Raw genomic sequence first — 9,071 nt, forward strand, 5'->3', positions numbered from 1 at the left:
ACACCCGTTTGGGGCGAGCTAAAGTGAGAAGGCGTAAAACTTGGCGTGCGCTGGGTTTGGGTCCCGCCACGTTAAAACCCCGCCCAATGAAAAGAAGCAAACAGCCTCGGATGAGACCCCATTTTTCTGATGACGACCACGGCAAACGTATAAAGGACTATGATTTAAGGGTATGCACCTGGAATATCCGGACCCTTAATGGGGAAGGTGCCTCTGCCCGGCTGGTTGATGTCTTCGGAGACAAAGAGCTGACATCACCGCCATCCAAGAAATGCGATGGACGGGGCAAGGTAAAGTAAGCGTGAAGCCTTGCGACGAGGACAAAACGAAGTATCTCCTGTCATCAAACAAACAGTCAGAGCATACGCGTCTTGGCACCCATGTCATTGTTGACAGTTACATGTTTGAAAAAGTAGACGACTTCGTTTATTTGGGAACCAGCATTAACACCAATAATAATGGCAGCCTTGAAATCCAACGGAGAATCACTCTTGCCAACAAGTGCTACTTTGGGCTGAGTAGGCAATTGAGATGTAAAGTCCTCTCTCGTCGTACAAAGATCACACTCTATAAGTCACTCATCATGCCTGTGCTGGTGTATGGCGCGGAATCATGGACAATGAAAGCATCTGATGAGGCGGCGCTTGGAGTTTTCGAGAGAAAGATTCTGCGAAAGATTTACGGACCTTTACGCGTTGGTGATGGCGAATATCGCAGACGATTTAACGATGAGCTGTATGAGCTTTACAACGATATAGACATAGTGCAGCGAATTAAAATTCAGCGGCTCCGCTGGCTTGGCCATGTCGTTCCTGCTCTGAAAATATTCAACGCTGCTGGTAACAGAGGAAGAGGAAGGCCTCCTCTGCGTTGGAAAGACCAGGTGGAGAAGGACTTGGCTTCACTTGGCATTTTCAATTGGCGTCAGTTAGCACAGAAGAGAAATGACTGGCGTGCTGTTTAGGACTCGGCCAAAATCGCTTAGGCGGTTACAGCGCCAATTAAGAAGAAGAAGAACCAATCGCCGCTAAAGAAGTTTCACTTCAAAAAACACGGAAACTTCCACGGAGTCGCTAGTTATTTCTTTCATGCCGCTTGCCGCGCGGACTCGCAGCGAGCGTGGTGCAACCAGAGAACGCAAAAAAAAAATAAAATATATTTATAAACATAAGCATAGATTATTTTGTACGATATTTTTTTAAAAATGTATATTATTATTATTATTATTATTATTATCAACAAACAGGACGCTTACAGACTATATGACAAATATATACCTAGAATAAGGGAAACCCTTATGACAAGTGCCTTATGAGTAAATTCTTAAAAGTAAACTTTGAGTAAGAGAAATCGAAGTCTAAAGATGAAGAATAAGCATTAAATTGGGAGAGAGTCCTCCTTAAAGGAGCATTCATACCATAAACAGTTTTAACAACACCCACAAAAAAACAATTCATTACAACGAAGAATACGTGAGAGAACATTAAAACGAATTTTCATAAGGAGGTGCGAGCAATCTATAGAGCCTACAATTGTGTCAAAGACAAAGCACATCGATAAAAAAGTACGCATGGACTCTAAGGACATGAGATTTATCAACAAACAACGAGAACGATAGGACGGAATAGGGTCTACAAATTTCAACGGACGCAAAGCAAAGCGTATAAAAGCCCTCTGAACAGACTCCAATCTGTTCACATGAACTGTATGAAAAGGTCTCCGAACAAATACATCGTATTCTAACCTCGACCGAAGTAAAGACGAATACATGTACGTATGTATGTATTTATGCATGTATTTTTTCTTTACAGAGAAAAATAAATAAAGAGGATAGATAGTATAATCTTTTGTGCCGAAGAAACAAAAAACAACTAAGAAATAATTGCTACTTGTAGCAGTTATGCTGTATACCTGAACAAAATATAATCCTTTGTGAAAAAATGTATTTGTGCATCAAGAATGATAGAATATAAGATTGCGCCCATAAGAGAGGATTTTTGAGCGTAATTTTTGCTGACGTCATCTTGGTGGAATTGCGAGAGAAATTTGATAAATTTGGTAGGAAAAAAATTAAAAAAATTTTAACAGCAATTTTTTGATGCAGTTTACTTCTATTTGACACGTAGATCGTGGATTTACAGTCTTGCCCCTAAATTTCATTTGGCAACATTCCGCCATCTTGGATTTAAGGTTTTTTGGGTTTTTTACAATTTGCAAGCTTATTTTGCATTTTTCGAAAAAAATGGTTATATACAAATATGTAGAGAATTTAGTTTCCCACATTTATTTTATAGAAGGTTCTTTAAAATTAACATTTTTTATTATAAAAAATTTACAAAAACTGCAAAAAAAAAATTACATTGTCATGGTTTTCGCCATTTTTTGACAATTTCCGTTGAAAATACATAGCATACTGAAATCACAAAGTTGTAGAGAATTTCATTTCCAAAAACTTTTGTACCTATCTTTGTTTTGTACGACGCTAAGATGACGGCCGGGATCGCGATAAACATAGCGATGTACGCGATGCGCCGTAAAACTCATTTCCACACCTTTACCTGCTTTCGTAAAAAAAAACGTTGCCTGTGGATTAGGCCTACTGGGGAAAATAAGAAAAAAACGCGCCGAAAACCTCTACCGCAACGGTGGTGTGGACATACGTTTTACGGCACATCACGTACACCGCTATGTTTATCGCGTTCCCTGTCGTGATCTTAGCGTCGCACAAAACAAAGGTAGGCACAAAAGTTTTGGAGAATGAAATTCTCTACAACTTTGTAATTTCAGTATGCTATGTATTTTCAACAGAAATTGTTAAAAATTGGCGAAAACCGTGACAATGTAAATTTTTTTTGCAGTTTTTGCTAATTTTTTACAACAAAAAATGCTATTTTTAAAAAAGCTTCTATATAACAAATGAGGAAAATTAAATTCTCTACAGATTTGTATATAACCATTTTTTACGAAAAATAAAATAATCTTACAAATAGGAAAAAGCCCAAAAGAACTTAAATTCAAGTTGGCGGAATGTTGCCAAATGAAATTTAGGGGCAAGACTGTGGATCCATGAACGACTGTCAAATAGAACTAAACTGCTTCAAAAAATCGCTGTTATTAATTTTTTTCAATTTTCCTAACAAATTTATCTAATTTTGCTGGGCTGTACAATTTGCCTCTGCAGACTTCATTTTGCCTTGTAATGTTTCAATAATTGTGCAAAACTACTCAGAAATATTAACGCACAAATAGTTAAATTGGAAATGTTTAGTTATTTGCCCACTGTTTTTGGGTTAGTGGGCGGAGGGGGATTGGGCGTGGGTCTTGATATCTAAAAGAGTCACACCTGATCCCTCGAAACATTCCACATACCTCTGGGGAACCACTGGAAAATGGTCTAAAATTTGCATTTTTACACCGGAAAGTTAAACTCGATAAACAGTAAATTTGTGCAGAACACATTTCTATTTGTATATCCATCCACAGTATATTTGCGTAGAACTCAGTCCGAAATTCACAAAAAGTTCATATTTCCGACCGAATTTATTAATAAATTAGTGTGTAGACCCTTGGCTACAAGTGTGAGTAAAATTTGTTTGATCGGGGCACCCATTCGGACACAATAGCCCGAAATCATTGGGCAAATAACTAAACCGTTCCCAGTTAAATCGTTATTTAGTTTTCTTCAATTAACAATTGCACCAAGATGACGTCACGCACACAGCTTATTCTGTCAAACTCACAAAGAGCGGATTAGCGGTACCGCGATGGGCGCATTCTCTATTTCTCTCAATCGTGTTTGTGGATTGTTGTTCAAGGACATATGTACATATGTATGTATGTTTACGTATATGTAGATATGGGAAAATTTGCGTAAACAAGGAATAGAGGAGGGTAGAGATACCTACAACTTTGGCAAACCGGCATTTAAATATCTGCATACATACATATACATTCCTAACCAATTATGCATGTACGCTGAATTCGCGCACGACAAACTTTTTTAAAAACGAAGTAAATTAGTACAAATTGTTAGTAATTTTCATTAGAGTTTGAGTAACTCCTTTCACCAAATGGCTTTTAGTAACTTTTTAGTGCAGTTATCACCAAATTTTCTTGCTAAAAAATCTTTTGTTACACTACTTCATTTTATTCCTTTGATTGTACATGTAAATAAAAGCTTGTTTTTAAAAATATATTTTTTTCATTATTTTATTTTGAACTTTTTAGATTTATTTTATATAACCAGGACATAATATTTCTATTAAGGGCTGACTCTCCATTTATGAGCATAGTACATTAAATATAAGCGGCGTAAATCTTTTCGATCAACTGTTTAGGCTGAGCAAAACACGTTGAATCCAGGTAGCGAAAAAAATGTACGATGGAAAAAATGGCGGAAAGTTGTCAACTGTTGAACTGAGCGGAACTACGCAACTGTGCGTTTCGAGGACAAATAGTAAACGGTTAGACAGTCTTAATCTTATGAACGCGCCCAATGTGTCGGTAATTAGGAGCATTATCAGAAATGCATCGGTGTCTTATTTAATTTAAGCATTCACTTCGAGTACAAACCTGGTGCTAGGTGCTCTACAGAAATTCGTATAGAAATATCCCAAGGTTAGCAGGTGATTTATTCAAACTAATTTCCGGTATTTTATCTTACCAAGGAATTCACAATAGAATCTATCATACCACTGCCTAAAACCATCCTACATAGTTGCGTCGGCAAATTACGCACTGCTATCACTAGCAGTAGTGAACACGCTGTAAAGAAGCTGTTAAGCAGGGATCGCACGATTTGTACATTTGTACAGATTTGTACATTTTGGCAGTCACTGTACAAAATATCAGTCAAGAAATAAAGAGTTTAGCTCAATAACAACTTTCAAACAACACCACTCTGTAACTGTTCAAATGAACAAATCTTGTGGCCCCTGCTTTAGCTGAAGATAAACATAGGGAGCTGCGAAAATGTTAAAATTTAAAGCTAAGTGCATAGTATACATTTAGGTTGTATGTTTGTTGTGCATGTGGAGATTCTTACAAATTATTTTGAAATTCATACACACACATGTATACACAGCAGCAACCCTGCAAAAAATTGTGCGACTAATCTCTAAAGAGAGTATTCCGAGATTCCGCTCAATCGGGTACAATTGGGCATTAATTAGTCGCAACTAGTCTCATACGGGTACTATTGGAGATCAATTAGTCTCGACTCATCCCTTACGGGTATAATTGGAGATCACTTAGTCCCCGACTCATCCCTAACGGGTACTATTAACGATTTAATGATATGTGCGCACTTAGTCAATGAAATTTCATGTGCGGCGTTGGCACACAGAGAGAGTATTCGCCTAACAAAACTGAGCACCCCGGTTCGAATCGCGGCTGGCGCAAATTTTTATTTTTATTTTTTAAAAGTGACTAGTCGCTTTTTATACCCGTTCGGGTATAAAGGTGAACAATTAGGCTCTTCATAGGACATGCTCGAACAAAAGCGATCAGTTCATTCCATATAAGGAGATCAAAAGTGGTATTAGTCGCATGCTCCTTTGCGATTGATCCCGGAGTCATCCGGGATTAGTCCCATTTTTTGCAGGGAAGCTCATGCCACCAACAGCGATGTCGTATGTGTAGAATTTCTACTGAGTATGTTTGTAAGTTAACTACATACAAATTTATATATGTAAATCCATACATGGGTAAACATGCCATACGGTAGGGCTGCCAGATATCTCTGTTGCCAAACCGGGACACTTAAGGGGGGGAGAGGCCTCTCGCTCCCTTCCATTTCGTTTCGACAAAAATTACGTACGAAAGGATGTATTAAAATTTTATTTTGACAAAAAAAAAACATAAAAACATGAGATCATTACAACGTACACCAGCAAAACAAAACAATTTATCACAACTAAAGTACAGAGAATTTTCCACAATGCANAATACAAGGTAACATTAAAATATCAGTCATTTGTTTCGTTGCTGTGAGCTTGTTTCAAAACTTCTGGCTTTTGCTTAATATAATTGTAAAACTCTGTGCATGTCAGTTTAACGTATTCAGCTACATACTTATATTATTGCTTGTGCAAAACGTGATAAATTAAAAAAAAAAAAATCGCATATGCAAGAGCACCAACCCAACTCGTAATAAATTTAAGTATACAAATATTAGTATTTAGTATAGAAATATTCAATTGAAATACGCCAATATTAAAATGAAGCGCTTTGCACTTAACGGATGCTTTTTCATAATTAAGTTAAAAAAAATATATATTTAAATTCCATGCTGTCTGTAATGGGATTTGAACCCTGACACTCTGGAAATTAGCAAATTGTGGCAAGCATCTTCGTGCACTCAGCTACAGCCAGACATGTAAATGTGCATTCAAATGTTCAGTTTGATTCAACACCACGTATGCGTGGTATGAAAGTATTGTTTTTATGTACGAAGATTTCAAAACGATAATCAAATAAAAAATATTCATGTTTACTATGCGTTATTTCCCCCAGTAAATTCATAAAATTTTTCTTAATATTACAAAGCGTTTTTTCTCTCAGTGCAGTAATTTTTATGCAAAATTTGTGCAATCAAATCGAAAACCGGGACACTTAAACGAAACCCGGGACATTTTAAGGTTGGACCGGGACACCGGGACAAATAGTCTAAAACCGGGACATGCCCGGGAAAACCGGGACGTCTGGCAGCCCTACCATACGGAGTTATACCGCGGGGTACCATACAGCTGCTGCTTGAGAAAACCTTTATGATGAAAACAGCTCTTATAAAGATTTGATTTTGTTGCTTTAAATAGAAAAGTTCTTTATGTATATGTAAAGTCTATCTTGAACTGAAGCATTTTCATCTAAGCTAAGGGGCAGTTGTTGATTTTGAAATTTTAGCAAAAGTCATTATAAACCATATATGATATTGAAAACGAAAAACGTGGAGCGAATGCAATACAAAGCATTAGATCACAGCGCACGGCAGTGCCCGCGATTGACGAAAGCAGCCACAGTAGCATGCTGAAATGACTCGCTTATATAAACACGAGATTTGGAAGTTTTTACCCAGACGTCCAATCGACATGTTTGAGATATCGTTGGAAAGGTCTTGCAGAGTGTGTCCAGAAAATGTATTCAAGCTTCATAAACGATTAAGCGGATTCTTAAAAATTAGGCTAAAGTGTTGCGAAACAAAAAACGTTTTTTTGCTTTTGCCGGTTTAAGGGGGCATTTGGGTACATGTAGGTACATCCAACTTATTTAGTGTTATTATATAGGCCAATACCTTTCAAACGATACCTTATTTATTAAGTTCCGGCTACCAGTTGGAAAGATATAGAGGTAAATGTGTTTTGGTTCGTGTCTCCACTACGAGATGCTTTGGTATGTATGTGGCGTCTGTACGTACCTTCAATTAATTTTTTTCAAACTTTCAGGAATTAAAGTACAACAAAAATAAGAAGGTTTTGTTTCAGGATGTTTTGATTCGTATGCCTTGTGGGCGTCTACTGCTAGAAACACAAAATAAAAAAACAGAACTTTTGCAACGATTCGTATGAATAAAAAAGATTTTCCCTTCGTTTCAAAGGCAGTAAAAAAAAATGCGTATAATCTTCGTCACGAAATCATAAATTTTGTGTTTCTAGGTCAGCATTCGTCACTCGAAAATTTTACCTCAAAGAGGTATTTTATTTGATTTAATTGATAATAGTCAAACTACATAACATAGACCTAAAATTTCTACAGAGAAAGTACAAATTTGATATCGGTTTTAAGCGGTCGTTATTCATATATCCGCATTCGTACATATATTACCCTTCATATCAATAGATATCGCCTTTGGTTTCATCATTAAATTGAAAAATCCGAGCGCTAAAAAATTCTTTTAATTTAATTTAATTTTATTTTTTCTACTTTTAGTCTTGTCTGTACAAAATTTTGCAATGGATATTAAAATAATTCAACTTGCAGTGAAAGAGAACAGAAGACTATGCCAGCAAAATGTTGTTTGCTCACGTTTAGTATAAACATACTACATATGTACATACATACATATAGCAGGAGTTAATTTCATTAACAGCCAGTTTCACCAAATTATTTAAGTGAAAATTACTTTAATTTTCGAATTTTTGGTTTCACCAATCAATTTTAATTTCGATCTAAGTGACCTGATCATTGTGTATCTGCTGCTTACTTGTATACCAGCCCTGCTTTTACAACACAGCGTGCCAAAGCTTTCAAAAGCTCTCAGTACAAATGAAAGCTTTCGCTGGCCTAGTCTGGTTTACAACCACTTTTTACTCACTTAAATAAATAGTTTATTGAAAATTATTTAAACGAGAATTACATACAAAATTAAATTAAAGTTAATTTCCACTTAAATAGTTTGGCGAAACTGGCTGTAAGACTGCGTTTCACCAGATTCATTTAAGTGAAAATTACTTTAATTTTCGAATCTTTGGTTTCACCAATCAATTTTAATTTGTTTTTAATTTTGATTTAAGTGACCTATGCTCTTCACTTAAATAAAAATTAAATCAGAATAACCACACTCAGAGATGTTACACGTTTAATCAGCTGATCAATATACACAGACCATAATTTTGTGTATCTGCTGCTTGCTCGTATACCAGCCCTGCTTTTACAACACAGCGTGTCAAAGCTTTCAAAAGCTCTTAGTAAAAATTTAAGCTTTCGCTGGCCAAGTCTGTTTTACAGCCACTTTTTGCTCACTTAAATAAAAAGATTATTGAAACTGAAAAGAATTTAAATGAGAATTAAATAAACAATTGAATTCAAATTAATTTCCACTTAAATGAGTTTGGAGAAACGCAGCCTTAAAGAAATGTCGTGTCTTCCATTTCCGCTGTTTCGTATGTAAATAGTGCATATATTTATTATTCTGGCGGGGCGACATCTAGAGTCTTCTAATTGTATCTTCTTGATATGATGCCTACAACGACGTTCATATCTAGACTAGGTTGATATCTAGAATTTGCCATAAATAGCTTTGCTACATTTACAGGTCTATTCTGCGCTGGCAACATAAATTTTGTAACCGGTAA

This window comes from Rhagoletis zephyria, unplaced genomic scaffold (genome assembly GCF_001687245.7).
Source record: "Rhagoletis zephyria isolate East Lansing unplaced genomic scaffold, Rhagoletis_zephyria_1.1 Rzeph_scaffold_01399, whole genome shotgun sequence".
Taxonomy (NCBI): domain Eukaryota; kingdom Metazoa; phylum Arthropoda; class Insecta; order Diptera; family Tephritidae; genus Rhagoletis; species Rhagoletis zephyria.